The sequence below is a fragment of the Triturus cristatus genome, chromosome 5_1, assembly GCF_964204655.1.
Source record: "Triturus cristatus chromosome 5_1, aTriCri1.1, whole genome shotgun sequence".
Classification (NCBI taxonomy): Eukaryota; Metazoa; Chordata; class Amphibia; order Caudata; family Salamandridae; genus Triturus; species Triturus cristatus.
In genome coordinates, this window is record NC_140587.1 from 729,113,643 (window position 1) to 729,136,896 (window position 23,254).

Consider the following 23,254-nt stretch of genomic DNA (forward strand, 5'->3'; position numbering starts at 1 on the left):
CTAAGGGGATCTCCAACAGTGCTAGACAGAAACAACTATATTGAGAGGAGAAGTATTGTTGAATACGCTAACTAAAAACAAACACAGTTAACACAAAGGGCCTGATTATGATGTTGGATGGACTGCCACTGACAGGTCATCGGTGGTGCTCCACAGAGCCAGCTTAAGCACTGGCAGTGCCCGGTGCAACAATCATTTTTGGCGCCCCCACACCCTATGACCGCCTCCTCGGATTCCCTCACTACCATTGTACAAAAGTGCTTCTCACATCTCCAATTATAAATTATTGCTATACACAGGGCCCCTCTCCGAGGTCAGCTCCCACTCCACAGGTCAGCGCTCAGTGCGGCCGCACCAGTTGCACTGCCCTAAAGCCGGCCCTCGTGGTCCATCAGACATCAGTGGCTGCTGTCTGACTGCTGCATTATGATGCAGTCGGTCAGAGGCAGCCAGCGGAGGGGCCGACCGATGGCTCTGACAGGCTCAAGGAGCCCATCGGGAGCGTCGGTCAGAGAGTAATATCGGGGGTGGTGCCTGCAGAGGCACCTCTGTAGGGATTCGATTTCACTTTTCCCTCTGCTTTTGCATGGGGGTCCACCGTCATGTAAAGGCAGATGAAATGGGACTTTGGGTGCCCATAGCAGGCCCACTGTTACCCGTGAGCCTCCACCACATGGTGCCTGGCACACAGTGTATAGATGTTTACAAACATACCCTTTACTATTGCGGCTTGTGCTGCGGCCCTCTTTTGGCTGGCAGCACAAGCCGCAATAATAAAGGCTAGGTTTCTGACTGCCATGCTGGCGGTCACAATGTAATTCAGCAGATGAGACATCCGACTCCTAGTCGGGTGGTCCCATTCCTGCCAGAATGGTAATGAGGCCTAAGTAAATAGAAGACTGATGCCAGGTAGGAAAGCTGCAAACTAATATTAGTATAAACAGCTATTATATAATACAATTTTGTCACAAAACATATGTGGAAAAGAAAGGAGCAGTATCAGTGGCAATATTTCCAGCAATTATTACAGTAAAATGATGGAGAATCTGATTGCTATTATCAGTATCATTGTGGTAGGAACCACTTTCACTACACAGGTGTAACTGTTGCTCAAGTTAGGTTTAAAATTCCCTTTGGGCTTCTGTATCAGAACTCAAGCATTCCCCACACTTTTGTTTCAATCACATTCCATACTTCACATTCACACCTATATGTTTTTATATAAAAAAGATAATTCTCTTTTATTTCTTTAATCATTTATCAAATCTCTTCTGAGAATCAGGTGCTTGGGTTTTGAAAAGAAAACCATTCTTTGCAGACCTTGGTATGTAATGGGGTTCTATAACTACATCGCTGCCAAAATATGTGACGTACAATATTTGGAAGTAGTATTTTAGTAGACCAATATTTCCACAGAAATATAGTGACATGCAGCATCTCAAATTTATGCAGTATTTTTTACGAATATTCACTGTTTTTTTAAGCTTGAGCAGGAAAGTGAAGCGCCTCCAGCAATAATGATAAAAATGTACCAAGGGTCATTGTGTAGTTGGCAGAGGATATAGAATAGAAGCATCTGCCTATTGCCAAGTGCAGAACCATTCACCACATCAGACCTTGCTTTGTGTATTACAGGGTTGGTATCAAAGTTATGTGTGTAAACTGTGTTACAGAGTTGTAATACAAATCGTTATTTAATTCAAGTTTTTGCAGCGTCATAACTTTGCATGATTATGGCATAAAAGTCTAGTGGGGTCTATTCCCCAAAACATATTTTTGGCATATGTTAGTTGTACTAAACACACTACAAAATAAAATTCACAAACCCGCATTCACATAACTCCACCTCTGCCTCTCCAATCTACACTGTACAGAGCTCTCTGGCGGTGGAGATCTCTGCACGTATAGGCATAAGATTTATTAGCAAATAAGGGTGGGAAACAGGAGAGTGATGGGGAAATAAGGAATAGATGCTACAAAATATATGGAGCTAAGGGAAATTTAATTAAACAGTGGTTCATGGAGGGACATGCTTAGAAGCAGTAACACTGTATATTTTCCCCATGATTCATATAGAAGACAAAGAGACCCTGAAACACAGAAGCTAAGGTATCTTATTCTCTAAAACGACCAAATTATCTAAGAAATAACTCCCTTCCATATGTCTCCCCCTCAATAGTTCATTTTTTTGAACTGCAGGATGTTTTGTGTGAGTGTTCCCGTTTTATCTGAGAAGAAATACACTCTATTTGTCTGAGCTGTTCATTCAAATTAGTGGTTCGGGCTTTTGCTGGTGTTTCTTTCGGAGTATAGCACATTTCTAGGTCCCAGTTTATAAAATAACTTTGACCCAAACGAATCACTTCAACGCTCACATAAAGAGAAATAGGAACCATGGTGTTCAAGACAATAATGTAGCCCCAAAATGCAAGGAATCCACCGTAAGATTAAGAATATTTCTTCCCATCATAAAGGTACCATGAACGAATATAGGGGCATATTATCAAGCACGGTATTAAAATTATCGCCGCTTTAGCGGCAGAAAACTGCCGCTAAAGCGGCGATAATGGGCTTGATAATATGCCCTTGACATTTCCCATAGAAGCCCATGTTTTGATGACAATATGGGCTTCTACGGGAATTCTCTGCGGCATATTATCAAGCCCATTATCGCCGCTTTTAATATATAGCAGAAAAAGGGGGCTTAGAGGGATCAATCTCTTATTTATTTATACGCAAGAAACAATACATTTTCTCTGGAATTAATATTTTCTTATATCAACATTTTTTAAAGCTTATTTTTCAGAAGCGAATCTCTCAATAGACATCCGTGTTTAGTACACAAAATATATACATGTAACACACAAACGACAAAATCGTCACAAAACACCTCTATATACAACTTCATCCAACATATATACATATCTTTTATACACAACATATAAATTCCCCTAACTCTTGCTCCAAACAATGTATACTTCTTTTTGGCAGTAATACATTCAGAGGTCGTCCTCTTGGCGTCAGAGGTAATGCTCCTCTCTTGATCTTTTGTATATGGGCCAAAATAATTGATTTCTAAATCAACCCAATCTGTGGACTCCTCATGAATCAATGTGTCGACACGTTCGCGTTTCAGCCTTCAATTATTTGGCTTCCTCAGGACGGGGATTACAAACTATCTACAAAAAATAATAATAATAATCACCATCAAACCTATTCTGATAAAACTATCCCTAATTTGCCCATACAGTGCTCGGAAGGACTCAAGACAGTAAGTGTATAGGACAACAAGCCCAGCAACCAAATCAAGAAAGAACCACACATGGTGTTTCAACAAGGGGAATGTGGTTTTAGACAGCCTTCACCCCTATGCAGGTGTCGATACATGCTGAGGGCAGTTTTCTGCAGCTAAAGCGGCGATAATTTTAATGCCGTGCTTGATAATATGCCCCATAGTTGCCAGTCTGAGCTTCCCAGAATTAATTTCCAATTGCGAGACCAGCAAAAGCAAGGATCAGGAGTATAAAAATCGTATACACCATGTAATTCATCGGATACTCAATTTTGGTCAGTTTCATCCTGGTTTTGCCTTTATTTCTCATGATTTTCGTGTCAGCGCCTGCAAAGACGACATGCCCGCGACAGACCTCTGTGTTCCTGATCGTGCAGCCACGCAGTAATATTGTATCTTCATCCAAGCCATATCTCCAGTTCTTCTAGATTAAGGTGCCAATAAACCGGTCTATTCGATTATTGGGCTCTTCACGCTCACCCACCCCATCAAAATCGGCCAAGTTTTTTTCTTCTTTAATTGATCCACTGGCTTCTCCTTCTTCCTTGAGCAACATATCTGTCACTTCCAAAGACATTTTGAATTTCAAATTTGTTTCCCCGTCCAGTGCAGCTGTTTCTACATAACAGAGGCTCTTCGGGTCTGAGCTCGTTAGCAAGAGAATGTCAGCAGGTACAGAGTAATTTTTCTTCAGGCAAATTATTTCACTCACTTTATATACTTCCATTTGATTTTTTAAGTCTGCCATCCGCAATAACTTCACACGACCTGTTGTTGATTTCATTATCCATTCGATGATGTCATCGACAATATCTCTTATGGTAGTCATCAAAAGCACCAGCAACAAAGGTATCAAGGTTGAACCAGGACACAGATGAGATTTCCTGAATAACCCGAAGAATAAGCAGGGCAAGGAAGTAAGCATTGGCTGCTCTCTTAAATTGTTTGTATAAATTAATGGGTAAGAAGGTGATTGGGTTGTATTTGGAAGTCTTAATTGCATTTCCTCAACATTTGCTCTTCTTTAGGCACAATTTTTTTTTTCCTGAAACTCTAGTAGGTTGTAGAAGTAGGTGTCATTTGCACGAACTTGCCAAGAGAAATCTCTATTTAGAGTCTTCTGGCGCTCTTCGGTGTTCGTGTTGGCTTCGTTCATTCTGCCCAGGCTCAGCAGACTCCGGTCTTTCTAACTCATCCTCCGTTTCATCATCAGTACATGGCATCACCTAATCTTTGGGCGCTTGGGATTCCTCATGAAATGTTGCATCAAAGTCCAGGTCCATATTTGAATCCCTGAAATCTGGACCCATATTTGGATTGCTGAAGTCCCGGTCCATATCTGATGGGCTTTGGGTTGGTGAAGACCTCTCTGGCCGATGATGGGGGCTCACCTTCTGCCCCCTCCAACTCCCTCTCCCACGGTCGGCGCCTCTACCTGCCGAAAGTTTTTTTCATCCCCCCCCCAAAAGTCCAAGGTGGACACAAAAGTTCCAGGAACACAACTGCCTACTTCACTCCATGCTGCGCGAATGGTTCCTCCCCTCGGCAGCCGTGCCACTCCCTCGCCCAACTAGTTAGGCAACTTTCGGCTGGTCCCTGCCTCGTGTATTCACCTCACTTCTGGAACATGGGGGAGGGACAAAGAAGAAAGACCAAAGCTCTATGTAAGCCCCACCAAGGAAATAACCAGGCCAGGTCATGAGACCCACCCATGGCCAGAGGGCGAGGTCAATCAAACTTATCAATTAGACACCATTAAAACACATGCAAACTAGGTTCCCCACACAGGCCAAAAAACATAATTAGGTTTGCCAAGAATGGCATACAAACACGAAGAAACATACATTTCCCTTGCCAAAGGAGGGAACTTTTGACATTAGCACAATTGAACATCTGAGAACACACATACAAACCAAATACACAGGTCAAAAGAAAGACAAGAGAGAGGCATTATTAGAACTATGTCCCATCTTCAAGGAAGCCGAGATTCACATTCCTGCACTACAGATAGCAAGCAAGGCGTCAGCACCCCCCCCCCGCCCCACAATATACAGGTATGGAACTGCTCTTGCCTTCTCTTCCCACATTAGGATACTCTATCTTGCCCGTTAAAGATGCCGACAGGCCCCCTACCGAACAACGAATGGTAAGGTCCAGGTATGATCCATCCCATTCAACACATAGAACCCTAGCAGCTCTGAGAACACACACCCCTACTGGTCTAGGTGAACACATGAGTGACAGGGAGGCTAGTAGTGGTTCTAAACAGTGACCCAGCTATCAGGAGTGAGGAAGGAGGACCCAGTCTCCCGTGATTTGATGACGAGGGAGGAGCTGTAGGATTTTCTCTGGTAGTCGAGGTAACAACAGAGAGAGAATTTGAGGACCAAGTCTGACCGAGAAGAACAGCGCATAGCTCAGAGCGAAGGAGGTAATCTAGACGGAATGTGAAAGAAAGGCAATTGCTAAGAAGGGTAAGAGAAAGAGCTCACACTCAGGAAGCACTGTGAGAAACCAGAGCAGCACGCCCTCCAATATGAAGAGAGTGGGGGTAGGTACAGGGCACCGATTGGGGGAAGAGTCAGAGGTAGAATTAGATGACAGGCTTCTGGCTGGGATCTGAGCCTCACCACATTGTTTATGTGGGAGAGGGACTGACCAGGAATAAGAGATCGGTAGACAGGTAGTGACCCAACCAAGTCACAGGAAAAACAAGATGGCACCTTTGCAAGTGAACAAGGGGGGAGCAACAAAGACGTATGCTGCCTTACTCTAACGCACATTATAGATAGACTGACCCCTAGGGAGATAGTGGCCAGAAAAGAAGGCGAGAACTTGGTGTGACCGTTCCGCCACCTTCTAGCCCACTAGATTTATTTATTTATTTATTTAGGTCACTTATATCGCGCACGAATCATCCCCAAGGGGATCTCTCAGCGCTGGAAAAAGAGGCCAGCGGTCAGTGGGGGGAGAGCCTTAAAAGAGCCATGTTTTGAGCAATTTGTTTAATAAAGCCAAATTCGAACATTGGCGGATTGGTTCAGGAAGGCTGTTCCACAACTTGGGGGCCAGGGTTTGAGGGAAAAGGCCAGTACGATAGATCTTGGCTGAAGGAGCATGTTGGACTTGGCCCTTTTGGCAGCGTCACCCCAAACTTTTTGCGTTCTCCTAGCCTTTTTCTGTAACCTGGTGTTGGTAATTTTAGGCCTCTGAGCACTTTAGCACTGTGGTCCAATGTAAAGTGCGTGTGCTCTCTGTGTATGTGTGGTGAGATGGGCCTGCCCTCCCATAGGAATGCATGGGGGATATGTGTGTCCCTGGTAGTTCCTGGTATGAGAGGAGTGCAGGGGCGAGTTTACTATGTGCAAACTCGTGAGAATAAATGCTGCGAAATGGTGTGCACAGATTTATGGTGACTGGTGGAGAAGTCCCACTTCTAGAAGTTGGCATTCTGTGTACTTTGTGTCTGCCTGCCTGATGTGGAGTGCATGTCTGGCTTGTGATTGACAGGAGCTGAGAGGGCTGGGGAATTCCAGGAGCCAGGGTGAGTCTGCCCAGTGGTGAATGGAGAGATCTGCATGAAGATGGGAGGGAGGAGTTGCACCTGGGACCTGAATAGGGCTGTGCCTTCCCTCCACAATGCTGGCTCCGCCCCCGTGGTGCGTCTGAGCACCTATCCCCCACCTGACAAAGGAAAGAGGAGCTGAGCACAACAAAGTGCTCCCAAGCTCCCCCAAACCAGTTGCATCTGGTTTTTCCCCCAGACCTGTGCTGGGAAAATGTTGTATAAATATAGGGGCTGTGTCCCCATAAAATTGTTCAGTGTTCAGTGTTCAGTGTACTGATCCTACTGGGGCGTGCTGCTGCTGGGGGCCCTGGGGGCGGGCTGGCCTCCCTGTGCCCTGCATTGCCCTTCATTCCTACGGACTCATTCTTTTTAATGGCTGAGGACTTGTGCTTGTGGAGCTGGGGCTTCATTTTGATTCCCCAGGAAGAGTGCGTGGGCTCTGCGGCGCTGAGCTACAGTCTTTGGTGTGAGAGGGAATCCCCAGCATAGGGATTCCCCCGTCCTGCGAGAACGCGGGTGCCCACCCCGCTTATATCTGATGGATCTGGCGGGTGCCCACCCAGCATTGCCTTTTAAAAATTCAACGGGTGCCCACCCCGTGTTTGGAGCCTCATCGCTGGTGCCCACCCCGCTTTCACATATTAAGGTAGAGGGAGCCTACCCCTCATTGCCGCCGAAAGAAAAACTCCCGGGCCGCAACTGAGCACGACCTGGAAGACAGGCACCATTGCCTGGTTGTGGGCAGGACATCGTGGCCGGCCGACCAATTGCAGCGTGGCCAGAAAGGAAGTGCATCCGGAAGCTTGGCTGCATGCCTCAAGGAGGACGGGAGCCCACCCCACCTCCACGAGCACAGAGGTAAAGTCCCGGGTCCCAGGAGGGGGCCCGGGTGAATTCAACAGAGAATCCAGGCGGGAGCCCACCCCACGCTGGACATTGTGAGGAGAGTCCCGGGTCCCAGGCAGCGCAGGCCTCCCAGGAGTGAGGAAAGCGCTGCGCTGCGAGAGGAGTGCTGCCGGTCCGCCTGGCCAAAGAGGAGTCTCGCCACGAGGAGGAGCCCGGTGAGTGAGGGCTGATCTCAGGCGGGCGGCCACCATTTGTTTTCAAAGTCCCCGGGGGGGGCTTGGGGGCATTGTCGCCACACGGATGGTGCCGTTCAGGGCATAGTGTGCAGTGCGCCCCTTTCCTGAGTGGACCCGCCATCGCGGGCCGCTCCAACATGGCCATATTTTGTTTAAGGGCCCCAGTGGGGGTCCCAATGGCCAGTACTGCCCATGCTGCCACGTGTGGGGGGCATGTTTATTTTTAGAGCCTGTGCATGGCTCCACCAGGTGGGACATATTTTGTTTCAGAGCCAGTATGCTCCAACATTGGGGGCAAGTTGGATTTAAAAGCCCATGGCAGATTTGGTGATAAAGGGCCCAGGGGGGCCTGTGCGTTTCCCCCATGTGGACATTGGTCTACAGCTGGCCCATTTTGCTAGAGGGCAGCTGCAACGTCTTTAGGGCATCTTGGTCCCCAGATCGGAGCACATTGGTGGTGCTCGTGTTCCTGCCAGTTGGACATATCTGTTTTGCAGGGCATAGTCGGTGCAGGGGCCCCTCATTTTGATATGCACAGCTGCCCAGCAAGTAGTGGGCAGCTGCGTCGTTTAGGCCCTCATGTGGTATTCCCAGCTGCCCAGCAAGTAGTGGGCATCTGCACCGTTTAGGTCTTTCTTTTAGGGGACATGTTTGAATTAGGAGTGAGTTGCACTCCTGTGCCCCTGACATTCACAGCTGCGCAGCGCTTAGTGCCAGCTGCAACGTTTAGGCCTGGGCAGATTGCGCACCCTTGACTTTCGCTGTTTTGGCAGCGCTCCCTGACTCTTGGGACACAGGGCATTTGAGCCCCTTTTTGATCTGGCCAGTTGGCCAGGGCGATTGTTAGGATTGTAGGGCGCCAGGCCCTAATATGATTATGTGGTGCTAGGAAATGTAACGTTTGTACTATGTTTAATGCACACAGTGTTATACCTCTAAATGTGGTTTTATGATTATGAGGTTGTTTTGCATAATATGGTTTATGCTTGGGAGGTTATCCTCCACTGTGATTTATGCCCCTAATGTTAGTGATAGTTAGGAAGTTAGGGTCTAATGTGTTTAGACTTATGAGAGAATTGCATAATGTGTTTATGCTGGTGAGGTTGGCACAGAATGTATTTGCACCTAATGTGATACTGTGCATAATGTGGTTTATGTTACAGGCTGATGCTGAGTACAGTGGTTACCACTAGTTACTGGTTGTGTTCTATGTTTATGATAAGTTCTACATTTACTAAGTTCACTTTGTGATGGTACTGACAATGGTCCAGTGGGCCTTGTAAGGTGTCTACAATCCCTTGTAGATATGACCTAGTGCCAGATGGCACCATGTATATTATGTGTTTACTATTCTAATGTGTTTTGAGAATACAAAGGCTATTTTTGATATAACCTTGTGTGGAGTTCCTTTTGTAGTGTGCCTGCGATGTTGTTGCTGTGTGCGTGCGCAAATGCTTTACACATGGCCTCCGGGATAAGCCTGACTGCTCGTGCCAAGCTACCAAGGTGGTGAGCAGGGGTTATCTTTGGCGTGTAACTCCCTTGCCCTGACTAGAGTGATGGTTTCTGCCTGGCTTTGGCGCAAGCCTTAGCAAACCAGAAATCCCATTTCTAACAGAGCGATGCTTTGATCCACAGGAAATGGCCATAGCAGAAGACTGTATCCAGCATGGAGGATGAGATATCAAGTGAAGCTTCCTCTGCATGCAGGAATGCCTAAAAAGATGGGAAACGCCAGAAACCATCTATGTGCCGTGGGCTCAAATGGATAAAGAAGGGCTAAAGACAAAGTTACCGCCATTGCTGGATGGAGCGTGGAAATGGCTCTCATGTTTTGAGAAGAACACCACTGGCATAAACCCACCCATAGACAATACCAAATGTCTGCTAAGTGTCTTATTGGAGAGCAGACTTACAGTGTGTTCACCATAGCTCGCATCCCAGCAATTACACTGCCAAAGACCCAGCATGGCGGGCCACATCCAATTCATACAGGCACTGAATATGAACTGCCCTGAAGGAAATGTTTATTGACTGCCCTGATGCAGGAGGGTTAATGGCAGAAACTATGAAGCCAGGGGAGGCAATTAGTGATTTTCTAGATAGGATGAGGGAACGATGGGGACAAGAGACCAGAGAGTCTTGGACTGATATAGACCCACAAGTCACATTTTTTTGCAATATTCTCAAAAGGTGCTACCCACCAAGATACAAAGTGGATTGGACAGCACTGTGCGGCTAGACACCAAACCCTGGCGGGAGATACCAGCCCATACATTGCATTACCACAAAAAGAAGCAAGATGAGGTTATAAAAAAGGAGGAGCAAGCCCAGAGAGACACTGCAACATTGGTCCAACACAAATTGAAAAAGACCACCCTCGAGGGGGCCGAGATGGTCGCAAGCATGTAAGTGGCAATGGTCTTATAGGGAGCTCCACCGCAAAACCCCTAGGGCTTCTACCTAGCTATAGTGGCAGAATCGAGGGAGGTTAACAGCAACTAGACCCTAGGGAATGTTACTATTGCCATAGAATGAGCCACCTAGCAGACAGATGCCAGTTAAAAGAATACCACAAACATATATCATTGGGCCAAGGACAGCCACCAGAAAGTCCTCATTCACAAGTCCAAGGAAATCCAAATGCGCCTTACATTCAGCCACAGGGAGGTCAGACAGCCGCTTCAACACCACAACAGGGATCAGGTAGTTGGACAAACAAGTGGCAACAGCAACCACAGACAGGCCTCGGCATGGAGGGGTAACTGTCTGGGAAGGTAATGCCTTCACACAAACACAGAATACAAATGTGTAGTAAGATAAAACCTGAGAATAAAGTACCACCCATTCACTCACATCCCAAAGATATACTGTACCAAAACCAAAAGAAGGACCAATGAGACAGTGTTGAGAATACAAACTTTTACTTTCATCTGGGGATTTAGGGCTGCTGTATGCATTCTATCAATAGGTATTCTCACTGTAGTTTGCCATTAAGGGCACCTGTGGGAGCCATGGCCCACTCTGCTGCTGATCCCCCAGGGCGGGGATAGCTGACAACACCCTGAGGGGAGGGCAGTCTGATGAGGGAACAGGGCAGCTCCCAAAGTACTTAAAAACAGGCACCCAGGTTCAAAAATCCGAAGTCAATAGGGAAGGGCTCCCACTATGAGCTCAAATGGTCCCCATTCCTAGGAATTTGGCCTAGGACCCATGTCTCCTTCATGGCATATAGTTCCAACAGCCCTCCCAAAAAACTATAAACCTCTGGCCAAAATGGAGGCCCCCTTTTAGTTCTAAATCAAACTGTCCTCAACTGACGTGAGCCATGTTTCCCATATGCCTGAGATGGTGAACATCCCATAACCTCCAACACACACACACACAAGAGTCAATAAGTTGTGGGGCACCTGCATGGCATTGGGTCAGTCGAGAGGTTCACCAGGTTAGCCAGACATCCCTGAATTACGAGGCTGTCCCGGTCCAGTCATCATCCATAGGTGAAATTAAGTGAGGGTTAAATAGGGACGGTTTTCTACTATGAGGTCAAAAGGTCCTTATTTACGGACATTTGGCCCAGGACCCATGTTTCCTTCCTGGCACATAGCTCCAACAGTGTCTCCAAAAGACTAGAACCCTCCAGCAAATAAGGAGGGCTCCTTTTAGTTCTAAAAGCAAGCTGTTAACAAGTGACTGAGGCCAAGGTTCCTGTATGCATGGGATAGTGAAGATCACTACCACACATGCACAGGAGACAATGAGTTGTGAGGCGCCCACATGGTGTCGCGTCAGTCAAGAGGTTCACCAGATTAGCCAGACATCCCATAGTTGCAAGGCTGTCCCGGTCCAGTCATAATCCCTAAACAAAGTTCGACAAGGGTTCTTGGCCTTGGGACCGGGCTCCTCACGTTCTTATGATCCCGGCAGTGTTTTCTTTTCTTTCACTTGTGTTTTTCAAATTTTCAAAGTCTGGTTGCCATGCCATACCCCTCCAAAAGAGGGACAGAAGCATGCCAGCTAGTTAGCAGTCCCTAGCCACAAGCCAGGAACCGCATATCTAAATTCACTGAACAGATGTGGTCCGAGGGAGAGGGGGGTGCCTGGGAGAAGGGAGTTCGCAAAGTCAGTCACAGCTCCAGGCCAGATTGGAATGCAGAATGCGCTTTTCTCATCATCATCATCAGCAGTGGATTGCGGGCGTGCGAGTTATAGTTAGTAGAACTAACTATAACGGAGGAATTTCAATGGTTTTGTACGAGTGAATTGTCCAGCTAACTATAACACCCCTGAAACCTATTTTTTTTTCAGTGAATTTCTAAGGTTTTTTAAATGCTAATTCCTAACTATAACACCCCTGAAACCTATGGTTTTTACAGTGAATTTCAAAGTTTTTTTTAAATGGTAATTCCTAACTATAACATGTCTGAAACCTATAGTTTTTTAAATGAATTTCAAAGGTTTTTTAAATGCTAATTGCTAACTATAACATGTCTGAAACCAATGTTTTTTTCAGTGAATATCAAAGATTTCTTAAATGACAATTTTTAAATGTAATAATAGTTATATTTATTTTTTTGATACTGATTTACAAAATTTTTTTAAATATTTATTTTTACATATTTTATTTTTTTAATTACAATATATATTTTTAATATAAATGGGAAAAAAATTAAATATTGAAACTAATGTTTTTTTTTGTTTTATATATTTTTTAATATATTTATATTATTTTCTTTATTGTTTTTTTTTTCAATTTTGTTTTGGGAGTCGTGCACCCAAAGCGTACCTTACTCAATTACTGCGCGGAACCTGCCGCCATTTTAGGATTGTTGTGTAGGATCCACGTAGGATGTGCGATGGGTGCGTATTTTCATGCATGATCGCTATGCGACCGGTACACGACTCAAGGCGCATACGCGACACATACGTATTACTTTATGCGACGCTCAAGCGCTTGCGTGTGACATCATATATGTGTTCGACGCGTTAGGAGTCGCACACCCAGCGCGTGCACACCAGGGGGCTGCGCTGAGTGCCGCGCTGGGTGCTTGACTCCTAATTTGCCGTAAAAAAAACTTAGCACCTATCACTAATTTCTATTCTCCCCGGGGACTCCATCCCCTGGGGCCTATATACAACATTGGGGACCGTGGGGGGAGCCCCAATAACCCCACGGTCCCAACCGGCATTGCTTTTCCACACGGGGAGCTGCTAACATGCAGCTCCACGTGTGGAAAAGCAATATGGTTTGCATTTTGAAAGAGAGAGCAGATTTCCATGCTCTCTCTTTCAAAATCCAAACCAAGTTTGCTATGACAGGGCGGGAGCCTCGGCTCCCGCCCTGCCATAGCAAACAGCAGTGTCCCAGGGGTGGGCACCCCGAGACACTGCAGGAGCTGGCCCTGGGGGGTGGCGGTCCCCAGGACCATCGACAGCTCCAGGAGGGGGGCCATGCGACCCCCCACCCACAATATAAAAAGCCCAGGGGGTGGTGGTCCCCGGGGCCTGGGGGGGCCTTTGAGCCCCCTCACCCATTTTTTTTAAAGCCCCGGGGGGTGGCAGTCTCCGGGGCTGGGGGGGGGGGGTCCATCTGGGCCTCCAATCAAATGTAATATTTTTGCCCCCGGGATTTTGCCCCCCCGGGGGCTAATTAAAGAAGCGTAGGAGCCCGCGCTTTGTTTATTTATGTTTTTTATGGCAGGATCCGAACACCCTGCGTGCATTTTGCCATTTTTAAAAAGCGGGGGGGCCCTGGGGGTCCTTGTGGGACCCCTAAGCAGGTCTAGAGGGTCAGGGTATTTCTACCCTGCCCCCTTTATACGTTTTGCACATTTGATCCACTGATTTTTTTAGCCTCACTTCTACCAAGACACAAAATGGCTGTCAACACTTCCTGGTTTGGAGTGTTGACAGCCAATTAGCGTGCAGCTCGTGATCAGGACGGTGCGCACTGGGTGCGCATAGGGTACGCGGATCCTCCGAGGACATAGATATATATGTGATTTTACTTTTGATTTTCTCAGCAACTACTGAACGGATTTACACCATTTAACCAAAAGGCACAAGTGTGAACCAAGGGCTACCTCTTTGCCAAATTTGGTGTAATTCCGTTCAGCAGTTCGGGCTGTAGCTGCGATTAAAGGTTCCTATGGAAAATTGCATGGGGAAAACACGTTTTGGGACCCCCCTTTTTTCTCAGCCCCCACTTGACAAATCACCCCGAGACTTTTAGGATAGGAGCGGACCGGAGCACCCCACCAATTTTGAAAATTTCGCCGAGATTCGTCAACCAGCGCCAAAGTTATTCCAAATAGAATGTTGCGGATATCCAATGGATAATAGGTCCTAACTATAACTACCTACTGGCGACCGTCAGTAGGTAATAGTTATAGTTAGGAACTAGTTTCTATTCAAAAAGCGTTTTTTCTTTTGCCAATATCTTTGGCGCCGCTTGACGAATCTTCGAGAAATTTTCAAAACTAATGGTTCACTCAGGTCAGCTCCTGTCCTGAAAGTTTAGGGGTGATACTTAAAGCATCGGGCGAGAAAAAAGGGGGGTCCCAAAATGCGATTTCCCCATGTTAATTTCCATAGGAATTTTGGAACCGGCAACAGCTTGAACTGCTGAACTTAATTTGCTCCAAATTTGGCAAAAAGGTAGCTCTTGGTTCAGAAAGTGACCTTTTTTGCAAATGGTGTAAATCCGTTCAGCAGTTCCTGAGAAATTCAAAAAATGAAAATATCGTTATCTGAGCACCGAAGAGGAGCCGTGACTCCTCCTGAGCACTAGCTGACTTCTGATTGGCTGCCAACACTCCCAAACCAAAATGTGTTGGCAGCCATCTTGTAACTCGGTAACTGAGTCACAAGTAAACAGTACAAAAAAGGTGAAAAACAAGAAAAGAAGGCAGAGTAGAAACACCCTGACCCCCTCAGGGCCGGCTCCTGCAATGTCCTGGGGTGCCTACCCCCGGGACATTGCCGTTTGCTATGGGAGGGTGGGAGCACGTCTCACGTGCTGCCATAGCAAACATTGATTTGCTTCTTGAAAAATCCGATTGGCCGCACTCTGCTAGTCCTACCAGCGTGTTACCCCAAAGAATTGTGGTCCATGAAGTAGCGTCGGCGGGTACGCCTATGCCAAAAGTTTAAAATGAAAATAAGTGTCGCGTTAGCCATCCCTGGACACGTGTTTCGAGGTAGTTGCCTCTCGTCAGCAGGGAGTAGGTATGTGTGTAGGGTTGCTGCGTAGGCTGCCAAAAAATATTCTCAGGTAAAGTACCACTCAAGGCGCACAGGTGCGTAGCCATGGGCTCGTCAGCCCCACCGGCTCAAGGGAGCCTGAATGTAAACAAAAATCCGATTGGCCGAACTCTGCTAGTCCTACCAGCGTGTTACCCCAAAGAATTGTGGTCCATGAAGTAGCGTCGGCGGGTACGCCTATGCCAAAAGTTTAAAATGAAAATAAGTGTCACGTTAGCCATCCCTGGACACGTGTTTCGAAGTAGTTGCATCTCGTCAGCTGGGAGTAGGTATGTGTGTAGGGTTGCTGCGTAGGCTGCCAAAAAATATTCTCAGGTAAAGTACCACTCAAGGCGCGCAGGTGCGTAGCCATGGGCTCGTCAGCCCCACCGGCTCAAGGGAGCCTGAATGTAAACAAAAATCCGATTGGCCGCACTCTGCTAGTCCTACCAGCGTGTTACCCCAAAGAATTGTGGTCCATGAAGTAGCGTCAGCGGGTACGCCTATGCCAAAAGTTTAAAGTGAAAATAAGTGTCGCGTTAGCCATCCCTGGACACGTGTTTCGAGGTAGTTGCCTCTTGTCAGCAGGGAGTAGGTATGTGTGTAGGGTTGTTGCGTAGGCTGCCAAAAAATATTCTCAGGTAAAGTACCACTCAAGGCGCGCAGGTGCGTAGCCATGGGCTCGTCAGCCCCACCGGCTCAAGGGAGCCTGAATGTAAACAAAAATCCGATTGGCCGCACTCTGCTAGTCCTACCAGCGTGTTACCCCAAAGAATTGTGGTCCATGGAGTAGCGTCGGCGGGTACGCCTATGCCAAAAGTTTAAAATGAAAATCAGTGTCGCGTTAGCCATCCCTGGACACGTGTTTCGAGGTAGTTGCCTCTCGTCAGCAGGGAGTAGGTATGTGTGTAGGGTTGCTGCGTAGGCTGCCAAAAAATATTCTCAGGTAAAGTACCACTCAAGGCGCGCAGGTGCGTAGCCATGGGCTCGTCAGCCCCACCGGCTCAAGGGAGCCTGAATGTAAACAAAAATCAGATTTGCCGCACTCTGCTAGTCCTACCAGCGTGTTACCCCAAAGAATTGTGGTCCATGAAGTAGCGTCGGCAGGTACGCCTATGCCAATAGTTTAAAATGAAAATAAGTGTCGCGTTAGCCATCCCTGGACACGTGTTTCGAGGTAGTTGCCTCTTGTCAGCAGGGAGTAGGTATGTGTGTAGGGTTGCTGCGTAGGCTGCCAAAAAATATTCTCAGGTAAAGTACCACTCAAGGCGCGCAGGTGCGTAGCCATGGGCTCGTCAGCCCCACCGGCTCAAGGGAGCCTGAATATAAACAAAAATCCGATTGGCCGCACTCTGCTAGTCCTACCAGCGTGTTACCCCAAAGAATTGTGGTCCGTGAAGTAGAGTCGGCGGGTACGCCTATGCCAAAAGTTTAAAATGAAAATAAGTGTCGCGTTAGCCATCCCTGGACACGTGTTTCGAGGTAGTTGCCTCTCGCAGCAGGGAGTAGGTATGTGTGTAGGGTTGCTGCGTAGGCTGCCAAAAAATATTCTCAGGTAAAGTACCACTCAAGGCGCGCAGGTGCGTAGCCATGGGCTCGTCAGCCCCACCGGCTCAAGGGAGTCTGAATGTAAACAAAAATCCGATTGGCCGCACTCTGCTAGTCCTACCAGCGTGTTACCCCAAAGAATTGTGGTCCATGAAGTAGCGTCGGCGGGTACGCCTATGCCAAAAGTTTAAAATGAAAATAAGTGTTGCGTTAGCCATCCCTGGACACGTGTTTCGAGGTAGTTGCCTCTCGTCAGCAGGGACCAGGTATGTGTGTAGGGTTGTTGCGTAGGCTGCCAAAAAATATTCTCAGGTAAAGTACCACTCAAAGCGCGCAGGTGCGTAGCCATGGGCTCGTCAGGCCCACCGGCTCAAGGGAGCCTGAATGTAAACAAAAATCCGATTGGCCGCACTCTGCTAGTCCTACCAGCGTGTTACCCCAAAGAATTGTGGTCCATGGAGTGGCGTCGGCGGGTACGCCTATGCCAAAAGTTTAAAATGAAAATCAGTGTCGCGTTAGCCATCCCTGGACACGTGTTTCGAGGTAGTTGCCTCCCGTCAGCAGGGAGTAGGTATGTGTGTAGGGTTGCTGCGTAGGCTGCCAAAAAATATTCTCAGGTAAAGTACCACTCAAGGCGCGCAGGTGCGTAGCCATGGGCTCGTCAGCCCCACCGGCTCAAGGGAGCCTGAATGTAAACAAAAATCAGATTTGCCGCACTCTGCTAGTCCTACCAGCGTGTTACCCCAAAGAATTGTGGTCCATGAAGTAGCGTCGGCGGGTACGCCTATGCCAAAAGTTTAAAATGAAAATAAGTGTCGCGTTAGCCATCCCTGGACACGTGTTTCGAGGTAGTTGCCTCTTGTCAGCAGGGAGTAGGTATGTGTGTAGGGTTGCTGCGTAGGCTGCCAAAAAATATTCTCAGGTAAAGTACCACTCAAGGCGCGCAGGTGCGTAGCCATGGGCTCGTCAGCCCCACCGGCTCAAGGGAGCCTGAATGTAAACAAAAATCCGATTGGCCGCACTCTGCTAGTCCTACCAGCGTGTTACCCCAAAGAATTGTGGTCCATGAAGTAGAGTCGGCGGGTACGCCTATGCCAAAAGTTTAAAATGAAAATAAGTGTTGCGTTAGCCATCCCTGGACACGTGTTTCGAGGTAGTTGCCTCTCGCAGCAGGGAGTAGGTATGTGTGTAGGGTTGCTGCGTAGGCTGCCAAAAATTATTCTCAGGTAAAGTACCACTCAAGGCGCGCAGGTGCGTAGCCATGGGCTCCTCAGCCCCACCGGCTCAAGGGAGCCTGAATGTAAACAAAAATCCGATTGGCCGCACTCTGCTAGTCCTACCAGCATGTTACCCCAAAGAATTGTGGTCCATGAAGTAGCGTCGGCGGGTACGCCTATGCCAAAAGTTTAAAATGAGAATAAGTGTCGCGTTAGCCATCCCTGGACACGTGTTTCGAGGTAGTTGCCTCTTATCAGCAGGGAGTAGGTATGTGTGTAGGGTTGCTGCGTAGGCTGCCAAAAAATATTCTCAGGTAAAGTACCACTCAAGGCGCGCAGGTGCGTAGCCATGGGCTCGTCAGCCCCACCGGCTCAAGGGAGCCTGAATGTAAAGAAAAATCCGAGAGGTACTTTACCTGAGAACACTTATTTTAGCAGCCTACACAGTAACCCTACACACTCACCTACTCCCTGCTGACGAGAGGCAACTACCTCGAAACACGTGTCCAGGGATGGCTAACGCTACACACACTTGCGCTCAAGACTCGGGCATAGGCGTACCCGCCGAAGCTGACTTCAGAGACCACAATTCTTTGGGGCAACACGCTGGTAGGTGGAGCAGTGTGCGACCAATTGGACTTTTGTTAATATTCAGGCTCCTTGAGCCGGTGGAGCTGACGAGCTCATGGTTACGCACCTGCGCGCTACGAGAGGTACTTTACCTGAGAACACTTATTTTAGCAGCCTACACAGCAACCCTACACACTCACCTACTCCCTGCTGACGAGAGGCAACTACCTCGAAACACGTGTCCAGGGATGGCTAACGCTACACACACTTGCACTCAAGACTCGGGCATAGGCGTACCCGCCGAAGCTGACTTCAGGGACCACAATTCTTTGGGGCAACACGCTGGTAGGTGGAGCAGTGTGCGACCAATTGGACTTTTGTTAATATTCAGGTTCCTTGAGCCGGTGGAGCTGACGAGCTCATGGTTACGCACCTGCGTGCTACGAGAGGTACTTTACCTGAGAACACTTATTTTAGCAGCCTACACAGCAACCCTACACACTCACCTACTCCCTGCTGACGAGAGGCAACTACCTCGAAACACGTGTCCAGAGATGGCTAACACTACACACACTTGCACTCAAGACTCGGGCATAGGCGTACCCGCCGAAGCTGACTTCAGGGACCACAATTCTTTGGGGCAACATGCTGGTAGGTGGAGCAGTGTGCGACCAATTGGACTTTTGTTAATATTCAGGCTCCTTGAGCCGGTGGAGCTGACAAGCTCATGGTTACGCACCTGCGCGCTACGAGAGGTACTTTACCTGAGAACACTTATTTTAGCAGCCTACACAGCAACCCTACACTCTCACCTACTCCCTGCTGACGAGAGGCAACTACCTCGAAACACGTGTCCAGGGATGGCTAACGCTACACACACTTGCACTCAAGACTCAGGCATAGGCGTACCCGCCGAAGCTGACTTCAGGGACCACAATTCTTTGGGGCAACACGCTGGTAGGTGGAGCAGTGTGCGGCCAATTGGACTTTTGTTAATATTCAGGCTCCTTGAGCCGGTGGAGCTGACGAGCTCATGGTTACGCACCTGCGCACTATGAGAGGTACTTTACCTGAGAACACTTATTTTAGCAGCCTACACAGCAACCCTAAACACTCACCTACTCACTGCTGATGAGAGGCAACTACCTCGAAACACATGTCCAGGGATGGCTAACGCTACACACACTTGCACTCAAGACTCGGGCATAGGCGTACCCGCCGAAGCTGACTTCAGGGACCACAATTCTTTGGGGCAACACGCTGGTAGGTGGAGCAGTGTGCGACCAATTGGACATTTGTTAATATTCAGGCTCCTTGAGCCGGTGGAGCTGATGAGCTCATGGTTACGCACCTGCGCGATACGAGAGGTACTTTACCTGAGAACACTTATTTTAGCAGCCTACACAGCAACCCTACACACTCACCTACTCCCTGCTGACGAGAGGCAACTACCTCGAAACACGTGTCCAGGGATGGCTAACGGTACACACACTTGCACTCAAGACTCGGGCATAGGCATACCCGCCGAAGCTGACTTCAGGGACCACAATTCTTTGGGGCAACATGCTGGTAGGTGGAGCAGTGTGCGACCAATTGGACTTTTTTTAATATTCAGGCTCCTTGAGCCGGTGGAGCTGACGAGCTCATGGTTACGCACCTGCGCGCTACGAGAGGTACTTTACCTGAGAACACTTATTTTAGCAGGCTACACAGCAACCCTACACACTCACCTACTCCCTGCTGACGAGAGGCAACTACCTCGAAACACGTGTCCAGGGATGGCTAACGCTACACACACTTGCACTCAAGACTCGGGCATAGGCGTACACGCCGAAGCTGACTTCAGGGACCACAATTTTTTGGGGCAACACGCTGGTAGGTGGAGCAGTGTGCGACCAATTGGACTTTTGTTAATATTCAGGCTCCTTGAGCCGGTGGAGCTGACGAGCTTATGGTTACGCACCTGCGCGCTACGAGAGGTACTTTACCTGAGAACACTTATTTTAGCAGCCTACACAGCAACCCTACACACTCACCTACTCCCTGCTGATGAGAGGCAACTACCTCAAAACACGTGTCCAAGGATGGCTAACGCTACACACACTTGCACTCAAGACTCGGGCATAGGCGTACCCGCCGAAGCTGACTTCAGGGACCACAATTCTTTGGGGCAACATGCTGGTAGGTGGAGCAGTGTGCGACCAATTGGACTTTTGTTAATATTCAGGCTCCTTGAGCCGGTGGAGCTGACGAGCTCATGGTTACGCACCTGCGCGCTACGAGAGGGACTTTACCTGAGAACACTTATTTTAGCAGCCTACACAGCAACCCTACACACTCACCTACTCCCTGCTGACGAGAGGCAACCACCTCGAAACACATGTCCAGGGATGGCTAACGCTACACACACTTGCACTCAAGACTTGGGCATAGGCGTACCCACCGAAGCTGACTTCAGGGACCACAATTCTTTGGGGCAACACGCTGGTAGGTGGAGCAGTGTGCGACCAATTGGACTTTTGTTAATATTCAGGCTCCTTGAGCCGGTGGAGCTGACGAGCTCATGGTTACGCACCTGCGCGCTACGAGAGGTACTTTACCTGAGAACACTTATTTTAGCAGCCTACACAGCAACCCTACACACTCACCTACTCCCTGCTGACGAGAGGCAACTACCTCGAAACACGTGTCCAGGGATGGCTAACGCTACACACACTTGCACTCAAGACTCGAGCATAGGCGTACCCGCCGAAGCTGACTTCAGGGACCACAATTCTTTGGAGCAACACGCTGGTAGGTGGAGCAGTGTGCGACCAATTGGACTTTTGTTAATATTCAGGCTCCTTGAGCCGGTGGAGCTGACGAGCTCATGGTTACGCACCTGCGCGCTACGAGAGGTACCTTACCTGAGAACACTTATTTTAGCAGCCTACACAGCAACCCTACACACTCACCTACTCCCTGCTGATGAGAGGCAACTACCTCGAAACACGTGTCCAGGGATGGCTAACGCTACACACACTTGCACTCAAGACTCGGGCATAGGCGTACCCGCCGAAGCTGACTTCAGGGACCACAATTCTTTGGGGCAACACGCTGGTAGGTGGAGCAGTGTGAGACCAATTGGACTTTTGTTAATATTCAGGCTCCTTGAGCCGGTGGAGCTGACGAGCTCATGGTTACGCACCTGCGCGCTATGAGAGGTACTTTACCTGAGAACACTTATTTTAGCAGCCTACACAGCAACCCTAAACACTCACCTACTCACTGCTGATGAGAGGCAACTACCTCGAAACACATGTCCAGGGATGGCTAACGCTACACACACTTGCACTCAAGACTCGGGCATAGGCGTACCCGCCGAAGCTGACTTCAGGGACCACAATTCTTTGGGGCAACATGCTGGTAGGTGGAGCAGTGTGCGACCAATTGGACTTTTGTTAATATTCAGGCTCCTTGAGCCGGTGGAGCTGATGAGCTCATGGTTACGCACCTGCGCGATACGAGAGGTACTTTACCTGAGAACACTTATTTTAGCAGCCTACACAGCAACCCTACACACTCACCTACTCCCTGCTGACGAGAGGCAACTACCTCGAAACACGTGTCCAGGGATGGCTAACGCTACACACACTTGCACTCAAGACTCGGGCATAGGCATACCCGCCGAAGCTGACTTCAGGGACCACAATTCTTTGGGGCAACATGCTGGTAGGTGGAGCAGTGTGCGACCAATTGGACTTTTTTTAATATTCAGGCTCCTTGAGCCGGTGGAGCTGACGAGCTCATGGTTACGCACCTGCGCGCTACGAGAGGTACTTTACCTGAGAACACTTATTTTAGCAGGCTACACAGCAACCCTACACACTCACCTACTCCCTGCTGACGAGAGGCAACTACCTCGAAACACGTGTCCAGGGATGGCTAACGCTACACACACTTGCACTCAAGACTCGGGCATAGGCGTACCCGCCGAAGCTGACTTCAGGGACCACAATTCTTTGTGGCAACACGCTGGTAGGTGGAGCAGTGTGCGACCAATTGGACTTTTGTTAATATTCAGGCTCCTTGAGCCGGTGGAGCTGACGAGCTCATGGTTACGCACCTGCGCGCTACGAGAGGTACTTTACCAGAGAACACTTATTTTAGCAGCCTACACAGCAACCCTACACACTCACCTACTCCCTGCTGACGAGAGGCAACCACCTCGAAACAAGTGTCCGGGGATGGCTAACGCTACACACACTTGCACTCAAGACTCGGGCATAGGCGTACACGCCGAAGCTGACTTCAGGGACCACAATTTTTTGGGGCAACACGCTGGTAGGTGGAGCAGTGTGCGACCAATTGGACTTTTGTTAATATTCAGGCTCCTTGAGCCGGTGGAGCTGACGAGCTTATGGTTACGCACCTGCGCGCTACGAGAGGTACTTTACCTGAGAACACTTATTTTAGCAGCCTACACAGCAACCCTACACACTCACCTACTCCCTGCTGATGAGAGGCAACTACCTCAAAACACGTGTCCAGGGATGGCTAACGCTACACACACTTGCACTCAAGACTCGGGCATAGGCGTACCCGCCGAAGCTGACTTCAGGGACCACAATTCTTTGGGGCAACATGCTGGTAGGTGGAGCAGTGTGCGACCAATTGGACTTTTGTTAATATTCAGGCTCCTTGAGCCGTTGGAGATGACGAGCTCATGGTTACGCACCTGCGCGCTACGAGAGGT

The 23,254-nt window shown here is 48.6% G+C and overlaps 1 pseudogene; it reads right to left on the reverse strand.

Moving 5' to 3' along the window:
- Nucleotides 1-3,479: 3,479 nt before the first annotated feature.
- The window catches only part of LOC146831413 (phospholipid-transporting ATPase IC-like), a 38,297-nt pseudogene continuing 18,522 nt past the window's right edge, over nucleotides 3,480-23,254 (reverse strand).